The sequence below is a fragment of the Lichenostomus cassidix genome, chromosome 6 (assembly GCF_008360975.1).
Source record: "Lichenostomus cassidix isolate B80296 chromosome 6, HeHo_3.0, whole genome shotgun sequence".
NCBI classification, from domain to species: domain Eukaryota; kingdom Metazoa; phylum Chordata; class Aves; order Passeriformes; family Meliphagidae; genus Lichenostomus; species Lichenostomus cassidix.
This window is the reverse complement of record NC_139487.1, coordinates 2,078,441-2,097,138: the sequence shown is the minus strand read 5'-3', so window position 1 is coordinate 2,097,138 and position 18,698 is coordinate 2,078,441. Positions and strand designations below refer to the sequence as shown.

The following is an 18,698-nucleotide window of genomic DNA, read 5'->3' as shown; positions in this document are numbered from 1 at the left end:
CGCATTTCTGTTTTATTTTTAAGCCACTTCTTATTTCCAAAATAGAAATTTAATTCCCTTTGATCTCGGGTCCAAGGATGCAGCTCAGTCCAAAGAATTATTCCCATGGTAACAAGGCACACTTCACCAAGGGGTATTTTCCACCCAAAATTATTTCTGGATGGAATTTCAGCATCTCTAGACGTGATGGTCAAATCCACAGCTTTGCTGTGTTATGTTTCACTCCAGGGAGGTTCCAAGTGGGAATGTGCTCTGGGTTTTATGGTGCCTTAGAGGCAGCTGGCAGGGGCTGCTGGGAAAACACTCTGCCTTTTTTTTATTCCTATCCTCAAAAAAACCCCACCAACCCTTCATGCAGAAATCCAACTTGCAAAGTAAGGAGGAGAAATCAATAATGATAGAAATCCCTCAGAAGTCCAAAATTAGGTTTTTGAGAGCTGTAAATAGCCTGAGCAGCACTCCAAACTCACTTGTGCTAAATATTTCCCGAGAGGATGTTTCTGTATTATTGCTGCGATTATCGTGCTGTTATTCACATGTTATTCACATCCAGTTTTCTTCTGTTCCTGGGTAAATATGTTCAAGAGGAGCAATTCTTTTTAAGGCCATGTCTTGAAAAGAGTTTTGAAGGATGTGAATGGGGACTGGCTGGGGATGCTCAGCGCTTTGCCAGGGATTTCAGCTCCATGTACATTTGATACAACAATGCCGTCAGGAGTTCCAGGGATGGTTTTTGAAACGCATTAAATAGCAAAATATCAGTTTATTCCGCAGGAAGCGTGACAGCAAATGCACACTGATGCTGACACCAGCTGTCATTGGAAAGCAAATATTCTCTGGGCTGTTTATTTGTAGGCAGCAGCAGCGATGACAGAGCCGATAGGAAAATCAATAGCTGGATTTTCCATCAGCCACTGCCTCTTGCCAAGCTGCTTCTCCTCAGCGAAACTGCTTCAAATTAGCATCTGTTTGCACACTTCTCTGCTAATTAGCGCTGTCAGGATCTGAGCAAAAGGGAGAGTTGATTGTGAGGGTGGTCAGGCCCTGGCACAGGGTGCCCAGAGAAGCTGTGGTGCCCCTGGATCCCTGGAATGTCCAAGGCCAGGCTGGACTTTGGGGCTTGGAGCAGCCTGGGACAGTGGAAGGTGTCCCTGCCATGGCTGGGGTGGCACTGGATGATTTTTAAGGTCCTTTCCAACCCAAACATTCCCTGATTGTGTGTTAGGAGCAGACGGGACAAAGGGCAAATGCCAGAGTGAGGTCTGGTTTGGGGCTGGGTTGGGCTCATCCCTGTGTCCTCCCCCTGGGTATCCAGGCAATCCTTCCTCAGTATCATCCTCTCTGGTGCTTCGGGGTTGAAATCTCATCTCTTGATTTATATCTCATCCTATTTTCCCAGGTACCCTAAATCCATTTCCTCTTCCTCCCCTCTGAGTGATGCTTCAGCCTTTACTTCACTGCTTTGAATGCAATCCTTCAAATTATCAGCTGGTGAAACTCTGCATTGCCATTTTTGGACTGAAATCCAGCCCTTCCCAACCTCTTTCCTGTCTCCATCAAGGGAAGAAGTAGGGAAGGATCTCCAAGGACTTTGTTCAGCATCAGCAGTGGCAAACTGCAGCCTTTTGGCCTCACCTGGTAATTTTGCTGTGAGGAATTCTTGGACAGGTTGGGATTTCTCTTCCAACCTGAGCTGCAAACTGACTTTAAACCTCTGGCACAATGTGGTGTTGAGAGCTGGAAAGGTCCCAGAGAAAGACTAGAGATGTGCTGGACTTTTCCTTCAATGAGTCTTCCTGATTTTCCTTAAATACACCCAATTATTTCCTTAAATACACTGAATTACAGCTGTACCCCAAAAATCTGCTCCCATCCAGTGCAAGTGTTTCCTTCTCCCTTCCTCCATGTGCTGGAAGTGCATTTTTCTCTTTTCTTTCACCTCCTCCTGCCTCAAAGCTCATTTGAAGCAAGTGAGGCAGTGATTTACTGCCCAGGGGGTCAGGCAGAAGGAGGGACTGTGCAGGAGGAAGGAAAAAAGTGCCATTAGTTGTGGAAAAGAAGCGTCTCCTGGAGTTAATTGAGGTGTAGATGAACTCACTTGCACTCATTAGTGTCAGTGAAACGGAATATGCAATTTGCTAATTGCAGTGAGGGCACACAGCTCTCAGATCCAGACTGCTTGGGGTATTTTTAGCTGTTCCTTTAGTCATCAGCTTCCACTTTTGTCTGTTCTAGGCACCGGTGGGAAAACACAGCAGCCCTTTTCTCCAGCAGGGTCACGCTGTTCTGAGGAGGGTTTTTTCACTTCTTTTTTTTTTTTTCTTTTCCACACAAACGGAAAATACAGCATTTTTGAGCTCTTAAAACTATTCTGGTGAATTCTGCTCATCCCAAAACTGATGTTTCTTTCTCTGTGTCAACGTGTTGAGGTTTACTGGTGGCAAGGGTTTGAGTTGAAATGAGAAACCATCACTCATGATAAGCAGCTGAATATTTTCTCTGATAAATTCTCCTCTCTCTGAGCTGCAGCACGGGCAGAGGAAGGTGGAGCTGCATGGTCTTGAAGGTCCTTTCTGCCCAAACTGCTCTGAGATTGGGCTGAAGCTTTTCCTTGGCTGTGTTGCACTATGGCTCATCCACAAATCTTCCCTTTTTTGTATAATTTTGCTGTTTTTCCCCAGGTTAAACTTCTCAGAATGGTCTGAGGTTGCTGTAAGTGGTTGGTGGACTGACTATAACAGAAATGATGGGAGCAAATATCAGCCCCAGCTGAGCCTGGGCTGGAATGGAGCTGGAAAATAAAGGAACAGCCACTCCTGCTTCCCAGCTTAAGCTGCAGCAATAATTGAGTAACTCAGCTGTAATCCAGCCAGGTTTGGGATGGAAAATTTGGGATGGAAAGGTGAATGTCATGCACAGGAATGTGCCAGGTGTGTTGAAATGATGCAGACGAGGTGTGGAGGAAGCAGAACCTTTCATTTTTGTTTGCTCTCAGTCTGGGGGGTCAGAAAAGAGCTTGGCATTGTAAACTAGGGAATATCGACCCCTGAGGTGGTTTATTCATGCTGATAACCTCGTGCAGTGTTTGTCTCCTTCAGAAAAGCAGCTGTGATACCCATGTGATGTCCTTTGATGTGGGCGCTTACTCTAACCCAGTCTGTGCACAACTGAACTAAAAAAATCAGAACATTTATTCTCAATTTATCTACCAACAAGATGATGTTATTAAATACTCTTTTCTATAGCTATTCTGGTAGCACAATTTAAAAATATTTATTTAACATATGTAGTGATTTAATATTTATCACTACAAAGTAACCAGGCTACGCTGTGTGCAGCAGCAGCAGCACTTGAGCATATGTTTGCTGTCAGCTTGGCTTGAAGAGGAAAACCTTCATGTTCCAAAGCAGGCAGCTCTTGTGGGCTCTGTGTATTCAGGAGGGGGTGAAGCAGCCCCAGGAGCTTTGTCTGCAGGCAGAGTTCTTGTTTCACTGCTGTGGATTCCTCTTCCTTCAGCATCTTCAGGATTTTCCCGATACCATTCGTTACACCCCACGACGATCAGTGTCTGCTTAGGTGGTGAATTTATAATTGATGGTTGGATTATTTTGATTGCTCTGAGTTACCTGGCTGGTGTTTAATCATGTCTCTGCTCAGCAGCACAAGGCAGGGGCTCTGCCAAAACCCAGCCAGGCGTCTGCTCATCGTGCTGACAGTGCTGATGTGCAGGATAACCTAAAAACACACTTTGAACCAGCTTCAGCCGAATTGATGTGACCTCTTTTCTTCTCTCTCTGATCAGTACAGGCAAAGGAGGCAGCTTGATTTGGTAATTTCTGTTTTCTGTCTGCCCAGCCCCCTCACCTTTGTGTTGTAAGGTGAACACATCTTCTAAGGGCAAACATCTTGGCACAGAGTTATTCTAAGTTTGGCATCACAAGGGCTGAAGTTAATGCTCAGTCTGACTTTCCTTCGTTTAATAATGGATTTTCTATTGAAAAGATGCCACTCCAGGATGTAAACTGGTTTGTGCTGGATTTTCAATTTGGATTTCACACTCTGAAAGGCAAATAATTTGTGAATAGTGGGGAAATGTATGGAGATACATATATAGAGGGAGGCCAGGGAAACAATCCTATCCTGTCCTGTTTTTCCAGAATAAAGCACTGTAGGCGGTGGGATGTTGTCCCTCTGTCTGCCTGAACTGATGAGTTCAATCCTGTGGTCCTACAGACACCTCTTGGGAATGAAGGACAAACTGTGCTGAGAGCAGCTCTGCCTGGAAATTAATGGAATAGGAATAGTGGGAATAACCACATCTGTCTTTGAGAAATAGTTGGGATTAAGCCCCAAAATACAGAAAAATTCTGCATTATTTGTACTTATAAAGCTATTAGGTGCAAGATTAAAAAAAGTCTGTTGCAGTCCTCAGTTTTGTGTACATCCCCCATGAAATGTGTGTATAAAATCACAACACTTCAATTTTTTTCAGGGAAGTTTACAGTTTTTGGGTGTATTTTATAATTTATTATAAAACTATTTTGTATTATTATTTTAATATCGATCTCCTTTGCCAGTCCTCGAGGTATCAGTTCTTTCTATTTCTTCATACAGAAATCTCTGAAATTCATTTTGGTTTTAGTTTCCTTTTAATCAGGAAGCTTTAGAACTATTTAAGCTATCTATCTAACTCCAAGCCACGTAAATAAAAAATGGGGAATTCGATAATTGCAAAAGCAGCGTGCTGGTGAGTCACAGCTTCTTTTGCATAGAATTACCATTTCTTTTCCTCTAGAGCTCAGAAACTGAGCTGTGGAGGGAAATACCATATGATGCTGCATATGGCACTTTAATAACACCTATTTCACATAAGGCTTCTGCTTGGCCAAACCCATCAGTGTGAAATGGAGAATCAGGAAGATGTATTCAGATTTCTCATGCAAAGTCAAGTTTGCTTGGTAAGCTAGATCATGAGTTTGATTTATTATACTTATTTTTAATTTAGTTTATTTTAAGAAGAGTGAGTCCTGTGCAAGTGGGGAATTAATCCTTGTGGTTATTCAAACCTTTTTGGGTATTAAAGACCCCCAAAGCTCCAAGGAAATCTTCCAAAGCATCAGAATTCATGTCTAAGATACAGGATTTTTCCATCCCTGCAAAGTCCAAGGCCAGGCTGGACAGGGCTTGGAGCAACCTGGGATAGTGAAAGGTGTCTCTGCCCATGGCAAAATGAGTTTTAATTCCCTGCCAACCCATCCCATTCTGGGATTTTTTCCCTTCTACAAGAACATTTATACTTTATTTGAGGAGCTGATGTGGTGTCTCCCACCTGTGGTGTTTAGAAGTCAATATGAGCTGGGAATAAATTATAAATACTGTGAATTTATCTGTGGGAAAGGTACTTTCTCACAGACACTTGAGAGTTGGAGGGAACTTGCTGAAATATTTTTAGCCCTCTACATGATTTGGAAAGTTCTGCTTTCACTGTAGTGTCTAAAAAGAGTTTCCAAGCTTTACTAAGAGTTCAAGAAGATAAGGAACAATGACTCAGGAAAACACATGAGCTTTTTTTTGTAAGTGTAACCTTATCATTAGGCTGTTTTCAAGGAAGATATTTAAATTACATCCATTTAATTTAATCTGCCTTTCTTAAGGAGGTGGTGAAGTTGGAATTGGCAATAAACCCTGACTTCTTCCCTCCCATTATTAACTTTTGAAGCCTGTGGTGGTTTTCTTCTGTTTGTTTATCCTTGAGAATCACCTGACAGAGAGATTAATCAGTTCCCTGTGCCACAGTGGAAAGGTTGGGTTATTTTTCATAAATTTGTAGATGAAATTAGTATTGAATGTTCACTCTTTTGATCATTCAAACCTCTTCTTTCAAAAATCCTCATTGCTCTATGGCACTGGTGGAGTTTCCATCCCTGGAGGGATTTAAAAGCCCTGTGGCACTTGGGGACATGGGGCAGTGGTGGCCTTGGCAGTGCTGGGGATGGTTGGATTTGATGATCTTGGATGGCTTTTCCAGCCTCAGTGATTCCTTGAACTAAAACCTCTCTATTTTTTTAATCAGCAGTCAGCATGGCTGAACCTGGCATTCCCATTTCCATCCCAGTGCAATTCCCATTTCCATCCCAGTGCAATTCCCATTTCCATCCCAGTGCAATTTTTGTGTTTTTTGTGTTGTTTTGTGTTGTTTTGTGTTGTTTTGTGTTGTTTTGCGTTTCCATCCCAGTGCAACTCCCGTTTCCATCCCAGTGCAACTCCCATTTCCATCCCAGTGTAATTCCCACTTCCATCCCAGGGCAATTCCCATTTCCATCCCAGTGCAATTCCCGTTTCCATCCCAGTGCAATTCCCTTTTTTAAGAGCTGGAAAGACTCCCTGGCCACACTTGTCCTGGGAAGTCCCTCAGTGCTGGCTGCAATCTGAGTTTGTGGCACATTGGAACAAGCAGCTCCCCAAGGACATTTAAAAGTATGAACAGGGTTTGAAGTGACTTTTTTTCCAGAGTTACCCAAGTTAACATCAAACCAGAATATTTCCAGCTGATCCTGAGCATTTCTGGGAATTTTCTGTGAATTTGCAGTGGAGTCCCCAGAATCTGTGATTATCACATTAGTGATGCCACTACAAAACACATGTCTGAAACAGCCCTGAAGGAGACTTAAAGATCATTTTAATGCTTTTTGGCTTCAATTTCCAAGGGCTTTGCTGGGTTTGCATGGAGCATTCCAATAAATATGTATTGGCTGTATTAGCTGCATTAAGCACAGGGATGGGAAGGGATTGTAATCCTTTGGTTAACAAGGAGGGAAAAGTATTACAGGCTTAGCTCTTCCATTGCCAGGAGCGTTAGGCTGCTTTCCACAGCATTCTCCAGCCTTTCCCTAAAGTTGATGGACATGCTGAATGTAGGAAATCCCTATTTTTTTTCTATTTCTGAGGTATTTTGGCAGATCCATTCAAAAATTAGATTTTATTTTCTATTTCTATTTTCTAGATTTGCCTGGGGTTACTCACAATTAATATAATATAATGAAGCCATTTCGATGTGGTCACAATGTCAATAATTTTTAGTATATTTACCCTGTGTGGGCTGCAGAGCTGCTCTGTGATTCAAATGAATATGGAATATTGTTCTTCGTGTTCCAAATGGCCACATAGGTTCTCTGTCCTTGGAAAGCAACAAATTCCTGAATCAAAGTTTTTGTCCTCATTTCAAATGGAATCCTTTCCTCTTTCCCAGCTTTCATGGGTGGCTTTCTTCTCTTGTATGTATTATGCTGCTTTATTACCACACAGAAATTGGCTTATTTTCAGCTAAACAATGTACTTCGTGTTGATTAAAAGGAATTAAAGATTATAGCAGGAGAAAGACAAATAAAAATCCTGAAAACGTCTCAGAAACAAATGTTCAGGCATCACAATAGTGTGTTTTGACAGTTATTTATATAGAAAATCTGCTGTTTTCTGAGGAGTTTTTAATTTTGAGGAAGAAATGAGCCATAAAGTTCTACTTTCAGCTCCATGTGTGCGTTTTAGAAACGACACGGGAACGTTCTCCTTTTCCAGGGGTTGTTTTGACACCTTTTGCGGGTTTTGTTTTGATGTTGAGTTAAAACATTGGTGCTCTGGTTTTATTTACAGAATCCCAGAATGGTTTGGGTTGGAAAGGACTTTAAATCTCAATCCAATCCCATCCCAGCCTGGCCTTGGACACTGTTGCCGTTGAGCCTCTAGCAGAGAAAGAAGACCCAGATTCTCAGTGTGGCATAAAAAGGAGCTTTTATTATTTGATTCCAGTTTATATAGATTTTTCAGAGGTGACTCAGATTGGTCAGTCAGAAACCTCCCCCTAGGCCTGATTGGCCAGGCCTGAACTGTCCAAATCTGGAGACACTGTTTTTAATAACATCCAAACTTTATCTTTGTTTATAAAACACAGGAAGAAATTCTCATGGGAAAGACCTGTGCTAGCCACAGGACACTGCCAGGGCTCCAGGGACATCCTGGTCATTCTCTGGTCACCCTGTTCAGGACCTCCCCACCCTCACAGGGAAGAATTTTTTGGGATTAATTTTGTGCCTTTGAAATACTAATCCCTGCCTTTTGAGGCGATGCGTTGGAATTACTGAAGTGATAAATTTTGCTCGGAGTAATCTGTTTAGCTGCTCAAATGCCAAGAGAGCTAAATTAAGCTGAAAATTAGTCATTTATCTCCCAAAAAAGTGTTCGAACCGAGTGCCATGGACTCTGTTCGAGGAGAAGGAGCTGAGCTGAGCTTTAGCAGGTCAGCTGGTGGATCTCATTGTTATTCAGCTTTCGGAGGCAACAGGATATAAATATCCAGGAAGGAAAACAGGAGGTCAAGTGTAAACCTCTCACATCAAAGGAGGCCATTCAGCATCTTCCAGCCTTCACTCTGCTGATCTCCGAGGAGAAAAACATCTCTTTTTTTTATTTTATTTTTTTGCCTTTCTCAATGCAAATAAAGCGACTCCACCCAGAATCTGTGAGTTTACTGGGGCTAGGAATAGCAGAAGGTGGGAGTTGGGAAATGTGTGGATGGAGTGTCAGGGAGGCAGGGCTGGCACAGCCCAGGGCAGCAGCAGTGACTGACACAAAATCCCTGTGCCACCTTTGCCTGGGAAATGTTTTTGAGCTGTCCTCTGCTCCAGCAGTAAATGAGAGCGAGAATTTGCCGTGTTTAAATGTGTTTTTTCTCCCCCTGCAGATAATATTTCCAAGGAAACTCAAAATGTTGTGACACTCGGCGAATTGTAACTGCAGCGGAAAGAGTTTATTTCCTAAATATAGTGCTTGGTATTTAATTTATCATTCTCTCCCTCTTCTTTGGGGCAAGAAAAGCTCCTTCTCCTCAAGTTTCTGAGCTGCTGAGTGTGCCTGTGGAGTGTGTGGGCAGCAGTGGAAGTCATTTGTAGGTTTGGAGGTTGTGCAGAAGTTTTCCAAGCTGTTCTCCTGCCCTGCTCCAATCCCATGGGATCCTGAGCTGGGCACTGGGGCAAGAAGCAGCAGGAAAATCCCAGTGGGATGGGATAAATCCTGTTCCTGGAGCAATCCTGCCTGCAGGAATATCACTGCTCATTGAAATTGCTGTAGGACCTGGCTTGGGAAAGCTGCTCTGTGCTGGGCTAACCTTGTGGAGATTTGGCTTTAGCCCTGTGTCCTATATTAGTGCTTTAAACCTATATATATTTTTTTTTTAAGAAGCTCTTGCAGAAGTGGTTTGGCATTTAAAATTTGGATGTGTGCATGCAGAAATTCCTGATGGTTCTTCCCAGCTTTCCTGTCGATAGATTGATGCATTTCAGGCAATTTGCACCCTTTGGCAAATGGTGTTTTGTACTTTATGGAGGCATAACCTCCTAGGCTGAAACACTGCATGGCTAAAAGAGGTAACAAATCCATATTTTGGAAAGAGGTCTCAAATAGATGAATAGGTGAAGGCTCTTTCCTGATTATCCAAAGGACCTGAAGAAGGTTGTGAGGTTATCTCACAGTTGTATCAGTGTGCACTGGGATTTCCACAGCTCTGAGGTCCCTGGTACCAAATCAGATCTCCCAAACATAATGTTTTTGGCACAGATGTGTGGTTTTGAGCAGCAGTGGATTATTGTGGTCAGCCTGGAGATGAGAAGGTTGTGTGTGAAGACCTCACAGCACCTTCTAGGACCTGAAGGGAATATAGGGAAGTCAGGGAGAGACTTCTCATCAGGAATTGTGGTAGAGTAAGGAGAAATGGGTTCAAACTGAATGAAGGGGAATTTAAATGGAATATTGGGAAGAAATCTTTCCCTGTGAGGGTGGGGAGGTCCTGGGATGGAATTCTCAGAGAAGCTGTGATGCCCCTGGATCCCTGGTAGTGTCCAAAATTAAATGATCCTTAACACTCCCTCCAACCCACACCACTCTGATTCTATTTCCCTTATGGTTTTCAAACCCCAAAACTGACCAGCAAACCTGTTTCCACATTGAAGGTCGCTGTTTATATTTAGGTGTCATTGAAGAAAGAGAAACCCTGATGCAGTTATTTAGCAGAGCCATCAGGACTCAATCCCTCCTGCCCTGATCCAATGCTCTATTTTCCAAGGGTGCAGCAGCTCCAGCACAGAGATTTTCCTGTGTTTGGAGTCAGTGGCACAGTTTTTGGAGAAGGCGGGGAAGTCATTGACCTAAATACATGTTTATCTGAGAACTGCTCCATCACAGGGGGGGTTTAATCTTTATCTCAGTCCTCGAAATCAGTGGCAGGTTTGGAGATCTCCAAGGTTACAGGGTTAGACAAATTTGTGTGGCTTTTTTCTGCTTAATTCTGTGCTTATTGCACAGTTTTCAGTTTATTACTGGTTTGATTGTTTATACATTTTAATGTGAATTAGCATGAAGGTATGGAGAAGATCTGATGTTGGATTGATATCATATTTTTCATTATTTTTTCATTAATATTTCAGTGATTTTCTGGCTGTTAACAGTTCAAATTTCCTCCAGACTCAGTAGCACCACGCACAGAAACATTTTTCTTTGCTCATGCCACGCTGTCAATAATTCCTACACGCCGTGAGCAGCGACTTTTTGCTTTCTGCTGCTCTCTCTCACGTTTGTCAGTGACATCTCTAATGCGCTAAAGTGGCTGCAAACGCACTCTCTGGTGGGTATTTTAGCTTTTTTCCACTCGAGCTCCCTTCCAGCTGCCTGCCAGCCTCTCCCTGCCCTGCTCCTGTCACCTGCCTGTCCCCAGAGAGCCCCCAGGCTGCTGGTTGTGCTTTGGAGGAATGGTGATGATCAGGGGATCAGATCTCTGGAAAAGGGAGCAGAGCAGTGATGGGTGTGTTTGGAAATGTTTCATTTTTCCTGCACAATCCCAACACCCAGAAATTGGGATATCAGCTCTCCTCACCTGTTCCTTCAAAGGCATGAAGAGCCCTTTGTCACACAGGGCATGGCTGTAGGGTGTTGTTAGTAAAGAATTTTTTTGGGATGAAAATCAAATTAAAGAACAGTTTCATCGAATTTTCCTCTCTGTGAGCATTTCCCAGGGATGACCAGAGGCTTCTTTTGGAGGCAGAAGAAATTTTTTTGGTTTGAGAGAATCAAGTGGAAAGGAGCAGAGGACTGGGCAAGGCTGAAGCTCTGCCTGTCACCCTGCAGAGGGGTAGAGGACAGGTGGAATTTTGGGGACAGAAGTTCTGTCCTGTCGCTTGAAGGAGAAAATAGGAAAATCCCATTTTTAAGGGAAGTTTTCAGTGAACTTGCTGAAGAAACCATGAGCTTGCTGTGCTCTCACATGGATGCTCTCACATCCCACCCCGAATTTCTGCAACTCTAATAACTCGAGCTGACAATACAGCTTGTGTTTTACCACTCAGCTTTGTTCTAATTAATTAATTACTAATTGTTCAGTTCCCGCAGATCACAGCCTGGGGCTGTTGTCATTGACAGCTGGGATGCTCAGGTGGTGATTGCTGGGTTTTCAGATAGGAAAAAAAAAGCAACCAAGTTTAATCATGTTCCAGTAATGAAATTTGTATTTTCATTCAGAAGGAAAAATTAGAAGAATTAGACATTAGACAGAAATTAGGGAGGAATTATCTGTGTGATTCTTGATGCTTTTTCTGCCTGAAGTGTGCAGCACTGGAGCAATTCAATTATTGAAGGCAAATGAATTTTTCTGAGTTTATCTGTATATTTGGAATTAGAGTTGAGAATGGAAATATTTTTTTCTGATTTAACAGAGTTTAAGGTCCAGTCTTTGCTTAAGATACTCAGTGTGGAAGTGTTCATGATGGGCAGGGATATCATTATAATCTTGGATTTTCTGCCCAGGATCATGGAATGGTTTGGGTTGGAAAGGAGCTTAAATCTCATCTCATTCCATCCCTGCCATGGCAGGGGCACCTTCCACCATCCCAGGCTGCTCCAAACCCCTCCAGCCTGGCCTTGGACACTTTTCCCTCAAAATACATTTTATAAAAGATGCTAAAATGCTGTAATTTGGTATTTATTGATCAGCTAGGTCTTCCTTGATAATGGTAGCACAAAATCCTTGGTCTCCCAGCTTTTTTAATGACTAAAAAAAAGAGGTTTGGGTTATGATTTCTAAAATAACATCCAAATAGATGGCACTTTACACGTGCTCTGGGCTCTGGATGTGTTCCATCCCTTTGATCCTGCTTTCCGTGACAACGAGCAGAATCGTGGAAATGCCACTCAGGTGGATATTCCGAAGGGAAATTCCCTTTTTTCCCCAGCCTGGTCTTTGAAGAGGATGGTTGTAGCTCTGCTGGGAATGGATGTGCAACTCCCTTCCTCAGCAGGAGCTCCATGAGGAAATTAAAGGATTTTATTCAGCTGCTGTTGTCGGAAAGCTTGATGGGCTGCTGCTTCAGAAACTCTTGGAATCATCAAAATAATGGGATGTCTGGCAGATCTCTGCATCAAATAGCATCACAAAAACAGAGACACCTTTTAATAGGGGAAAAAAAAGGCAATTCTGCAGTGGTTTAGATGCTTCTGGCTGATACTATAATAATTCTGTTACTCGGCCAGAGCAGCAGTGTGCTTGGTGGTGAACTGAACAAAAATATAACTGGGAGCCTTCGGTTTTGTTTTGAGGCATTTCCTGTGTTAAAATAATAAAAAATTAAATTTTTTTGTGAGAAAATTGTTGCCTTGCAAGGCCAGAAGCTTCGAGAGCACAGCCCTGGATCAGCAGAGGTGAGGTTTGCATGGGAGGGGAAAGGTCCAGAGCTGGAGTGGAGGAGAGTTGGGAATTAACACCAAGAAACTCTGGGGGGCAACAGGAAACAGTGGAGAGTAATTTTTTCCAGTTTTTGTTCGTTTGGCATTTTTTTAAATCTCATTTTGATGGTCTTTCACCATGTTTCCCAGACATTCGCTCTATATTTTGGACATTTTGCCATTATAATTTACTGGATTTCTATCTGGATTAGTTATGTTGTCCCAAACACCAAGAACAAGGGATGATTCATCTCCAAAATGGTGACAGTAATTTGGTTTTCTCCGTCAATATCTTTCAATGTCTTCCCATTTTTCCAAATCCAGGGCGAACTTAAAGTTTGAGAAGTCTTCAGGCTTTGAAAGATGCTCAGACCAACAGTGTTTTATGGAGTTTTTGTGAATTTTCTCAGCCCAAGACTGATGGAAAATTCAGTGCAGTCCTCCAGAGGAGGTTGCAGTGGAGAATTGCCCTCACAGTCTGTATTAGGGAGAGAATTTGGGAGTTCTGAATTTATTCTCCCCCAACTGCTGCAGAAACCTTGTCACTAAAGTCATTTTTCGATCCAATGGTTCCTCCAGCCTGTGCCAGCATTTTCCTCTTGGGCTTAAATTTGTTGTTGTTGATGTTGTTCCATTTTTAGGACACAAATTCTTTTCCAGACTTGAGCAAAGAAAAATCCCCCCCCTGCCAGGAAACCTTAATCCTGTGTTATGCATCAGAAGTTGCAGATGGTTTATTCAGGGGGGATTTGAATTTCTCCCTGCAGACCAAGGGCTTGTGGCTTGTCAAAGGCAAAATGCTGTCAGCACTGTTTGTGGGGATGCTGGAGCTGGGATGAGCAGGAATTCCAGGGATGAGTGGGAATTCCAGGGATGCAGGAATTCCAGGGATGCAGGAATTCCAGGGATGCTTTCTGCAGTTCCTGTGGGCAGGTTGGAGTTTCTGCATCCCCGGGATTTGATGCAGGCTCCCAACGCTGCAGGCTTGGCTTTTACTTTTCTAATAACTCCCAGGCTTGCTGGTTTAATTTTAATAGTAAATGCAGTTTCTATTTATGTCCTGAGACTCCAGGCTGTAAAGAACTCGACTGTCCCTAGAAATCCGCATGGGTAATGATCTTTTTTGGAGATAAATGCCTTATTAGCATGCCTGGGACTTAATAATGGATGAGAAAATCAGATGCATTTCGTGTCCCAGAGCCAGATTTAGAATTAAAGCTGGTGCTGTTGATGCCATAAGTTTAGTTCTGGGAAGTAAATATATATCTGCTAACTTTGGGAATGTCAGAGGAAAAGAGGGATAGCAAGCACTGGTGGCAGGTGCTAAATCTGTACCACAGGCCAGGCTGTTGCTTTAATGCTGCTGCTGTCTGTGCCCAGAGCAGCCATTCCAAAGAAATAATTGGAATATCAGCCTTTTGATGAATGCTCAGCTCGTGGAAAAACAGATGTTCCCCTGGAATGTCTGCAGACATTTCCTCACGCTGCTGTTGGGACACAACCCCAGGCAGGGAACAGGTGTTGCCTGGGATTATCTGGGGCGTGAGTTCAACATCTGGCACTGTTTGCTTCATTAGCTTTGTAATTGTTTTGTAGTCGTTTAATTTCCCTGCTGGTCAGTGGGAAGGGCTTGGAAGAGCCAGGTTTGCGCGAGGAGCACGTGGTGTGGTGTGGTGAAGCTTTTTGCTGGGGCTGCTGCTGCTCTCAGGAGACTTTGGGGAGGATAAATGTCCTGGAGTAGCTTTTATTCGTTGGAGTTTTGGTGTTTCTTTGTAAAAAAAAAAAAATCAGAGAATTGTACACATCTAAAAATCCACATATATATAAATACACATTTCCTAAGTGGAAGCTGCAGGGGGAAAAGGCTACAAAAAGTATGGATTTTGTGCTGTTGTAAACTTCAGTGTGTGCTGCTTTGAAGCTGATGCTCCCTGGGACGTACAGAGTGAGCAGGGTCCTGTGCTCACCTCACACCATCTGTGCCTTAGTCTGAACATCAAGAACTCCTCTTGCTTTGGCTTTGAAAATAACCCCAAAGTGCCTTTTCTCGTGTTTGGGGAGATTCTGGTTGCTGCTCTCGTCGGTGTGTGGGTACAGCTGGGTCAGCTGAGGCAGCTGCACCCAAACAGCCCCAGAGAGAGGGATTTCCTGGGATTTTTGGGGGATCCTGGCAGTGGGGAATGCTTGGTGACAGCCATTCCTGCCTGGCTGGCAGGTCGGGGTGGGGATGCTGCACATGGTCATGGATGGAGGTCACAGCAGGGGCTGAGAAGAAGACTGAGCACGGTCATGGAAAATACTGTGAGCTGAAAGAAAAGCTCCCAAAAATAAGGGTTCTGGAGGCCTTGAGGAATAAGGTCTGTAAGGCACTATTTCAGCTGGAAGGGCAGATCCTGTGTGTCTGATATCAACAAGATGTCACCTGCCCGAGCAGGGACAGAGCCCAGGTGAGGTCACTGCCCTGCTGGCACTGCTGCTGCTCTGCACTCCCTGCCCATCCCTTTGCAGTGGGTGAAGCACTCAGGTTTGCTGTCTCACCCACCGGCTGGGCTGTGCTGTGCTGGTGAGTTTGATCATTAAACTGGTTCAGATTTCAGGGAAAAGTGATTTTCCTCCCTCCTCCCCCTCGCAGGCAGGGTGATGTGCGGTGTGTTGGCGGAGTGGGAACAGGCTGGGCGGAGCAGACAAAAGGAACGAGAATGTGCAAAGCCTCGTGCTGGCAAACCTTTTGTGCTCCAGAGGAGCTGCTGCAGCCCTGCTGGCACTGCCTGTGTGTGCTGGGAGCAGGAGCATCCACAGAAACAGGGCATGGCTTGGAAGGGACTTTTAAAGGTCACCCAGTCCAGCGCCCCACAATCAGCAGGGAACTGGACTGATGGGATCATTGAAGTTGGGAAAAGCTTTGAGATCACCAAGTTGTCTGCTCCAAGCCCATCCAGCCTGGCCTTGGACACTGCCAGGGATTGAGGGGCAGCCACAGCTCCTCTGGGCACTCTGTACCAGGGCCTCCCACCTCACCATGGAAGGTTTCTCCCTTTCAGCCTTGACAGCTCCATGGGAAGCTGCTGGAGCAGGGTCTGAGCCACTGCAGAGGTGAGGAGAGGAATTGGAAACCTTGAGACAGTGGTGCCATCACTGCTTCCCCAGCTGCACAACTAAAAATCCGTGTTGCTGCACTTGGGAAGCAGCTGAAGGCTTAAAAGCAAGAACTTTTCCTACTCAGGGTTCCCCATGCACACTTCAATCCATCATTTATCTGGAGCCTGAGCACTCCTGTCATTGCTTGGGTTTGGCTTTCTGCAGTGCAGAGCTGTGCTAGACTGCAGACACACCTGTAAGGTTTCCAACCTGCTGTGCTGAGAACTCAGAGCCACAGCCCTGCTGCCTTCCTGCCTTCCTTCCTTCCTTCCTGTGTTGCACCTCTCGATGTGAGGAGTGAATTCTCACACATCCAGCTGTGGGTTCTCCTTTTCTGGCTCTGCAGAGTCAGTCAGGGCACACTTCTGCTTTTTCCCTTCTCCCCTCCACAATGAAACTGCTGCTGAAACACAACGTTTCATCTGGCTGTGATGCAGCACAAAACTCTTCTGTGAGTATTTCCCCTCGGCTGTAATTAGTTTTTGTGTTCAAGAAGCAATTTTAAGCACTCATCCTGAGCCATTACAAGGCAGCATCTGTGTGAGGACAACGTTTTCTGCAGCTGAGGAGCTGAAGGGCCGCTGGGACGGAACCAAAGGCAACTTCTCAAGTTAATTGTAAGATTTTATTGGTGTTTCACTCCACTGCTCAAGGGTTTCTCGTGCGAATCAATGGCAGAAGGCCTAATTTATGTGTGAGCCCTGCTTGAAAAGCAGCCTGGATTGATTTGCTGACAATGCAGGGGAAACGGTGACCCTAATTTGTGACTTCAGTCACAGGCCTGGTGGGAGAAGGGGGTGCTGGAAACTTGGGAAAGTGGAACTGCAGATTTTTGCTTTGCCTTGAAAGGTTCTCCATCCCTGTTAAGTAAGATGTAATTCATTTGGGGTATGGGCAGTTGCTTAGTACTATAAAATATATTAATGAGACATTAAAACCAGTCAAAGTGGTTTTTTATCGAAAAGTTTGTTCCTCTAAGATTTTCTAAGGAAGTCCTGGAGCTTTGTTGTTGGCCAATGTTGAATTATTTGATTAGTGTCCTGATTAGTCTGATGAGCCTCTTTTCCTTCTCCGTTTTTTTGTGTTGATGAACTCAGTCCTTTGCTGAGCTTGCAGGTGAAATTGTAAATAATTCAAAATTGAGCTGCAGAGACCCTTCTTAACTAAAATGAGGCCACACTGGATGGACAATGGATAGACATAGTTGGATGTGGAACAGGAGTGTGAAATAGCTGTGGCATAGCTCTGATAGCAGACAGCAAGTGCTTAGAAAGGAATCCAGTGGTTTTTCCTTCATTTTCCCCATATCAATGCCTTTATCTTAGCTCACTCTGTCATGGCTTGATCCTCCCCGTGGGGTTGGGGCTGTGCCTGCCCTGGGGACGGTGACAGTGACAGCAGCACGGAGGTGGCAGCCGCGGTTGGTGTCACAGCTGCCACCACAGCCCTGTGGTCACAACCACTTCCTCGTCCCTTGGGGACAGTGACAGCAGCCAGGGGCTGCTGCTGACTCAGCACTGCCACCCTGCTGTGTCCCCGCTGTCCCTGTCACTGACCACAGCAGCAGCTCTGCACATTTGCTCCCTTTCAGGCTCTGTACTCATTATCTGCACGTCGTTCCCTCTCTCTCCAAACTTTCAAGTGTCTTTTAGGCTTTTGCTCTGATCTCGAATTCCCAGCGATTCAGGGTGAGGATTGGCAGCCTGAGCTGGGGTTACCAGTGAGAGCCCAGGCAATTTATAAACCTCCTGAGCCCAAAACCAGCCGAGGCCTTTTCTGCCACACTTTTGGAACAGATTGGCTCCTCTTTGAAAGGCTCCAAGAGCTGGGCTTAGTCAGATGTTCCTCCAGTGCTGCTGGGGAAGGGGGGCCAGGGCTGGCTCCTCGCTCATCAGAAGCTTTGCTATATATAAAACTGCGTGGCTGCCTCCTGATAGCGCTAATGAAACCTCCTGTTAACTCTTTCCCACTTCAGCAGCTCCTGCAGGAGGTGGCACTTGCTCTCCCCGAGCTGTTTGGCTAATTGGGAGCGCGTTGTTAATTGCAGGCGCTCAGCCCTGCATTGCAGACCCGCTGCTGCCGCAACCCCGCGTGTCAGCGAGGAGGAAATGGTGAAAGAGGCCTGAAAAAAAGGGAGTAAGTCCAAGCCAAACTGCACAGCAGAAGTAAAAAAAAAAACCCCACAAACTGAGAATAGTCAGTCCTTGCTGAAAAAATGCCGCGCAAGAGATTCACCTCGGGGGATTGATTGCACGAACCTGCGGAAATGTGGGGATTTAAATCCTGCAGGCAGCTAATTCAGCTCCTCCTGGAGCTCAGGAAACATCCTGGAGCTCTGGGAATACCTGAGCAGCAGGTTTTGTGCTTTCAGCTGGCTGGGAATGGCCCCTGTGTGTGGTGTCACCTGCAGGCAGCTGGTGTGTGACACCAAGCAGGGACAGGGACAGGGTGAGGTTGGAGGGATGGTGGCACGGGGTGGCACTGGAATGGCAGCAGGTGGAGGGATGGTGGCATCCAGCTGCAGGATTTGCTGTCCTGCTGTGCAGTGGGGTTTGGGCTCAGAGCTGGCAGTTCAGGGCAAGGCTGTCCCTGCAGTGAGGAGCTGTCCCCTCTGAGCTGCAGTTTGCTCCTGAGACACCACTGGGCACTGCAATAAAGCCACCAAGGAAATTCTCTCTGGGGCTGAAAAGAGAAGAACCAGCTTCTCACGAATTTTGTGGTTTTTGAGAGACTTCTGGGTTGTGGAGCTGCTGCTGTTGTGCTCCTGTGCAGATCTTCAGGAGATGGCTGAGCATGGT

At 44.9% G+C, this 18,698-nt stretch overlaps 1 protein-coding gene across 5 annotated transcripts in view; it reads left to right on the top strand.

Moving 5' to 3' along the window:
* The window catches only part of PTPRE (protein tyrosine phosphatase receptor type E), an 81,787-nt gene that overhangs the window by 25,736 nt on the left and 37,353 nt on the right, over positions 1-18,698 (top strand). Inside the window, exon 1 of one of the 5 annotated variants that reach the window (XM_085064599.1) lies at positions 16,380-16,517. The exons of the other annotated variants lie outside the window; for them this stretch is intronic. The gene's annotated coding sequence lies outside the window, so the exon portion shown is untranslated. Of the gene's footprint in view, positions 1-16,379; positions 16,518-18,698 lie in introns of those variants that run through there. 5 annotated transcript variants of the gene reach the window in all.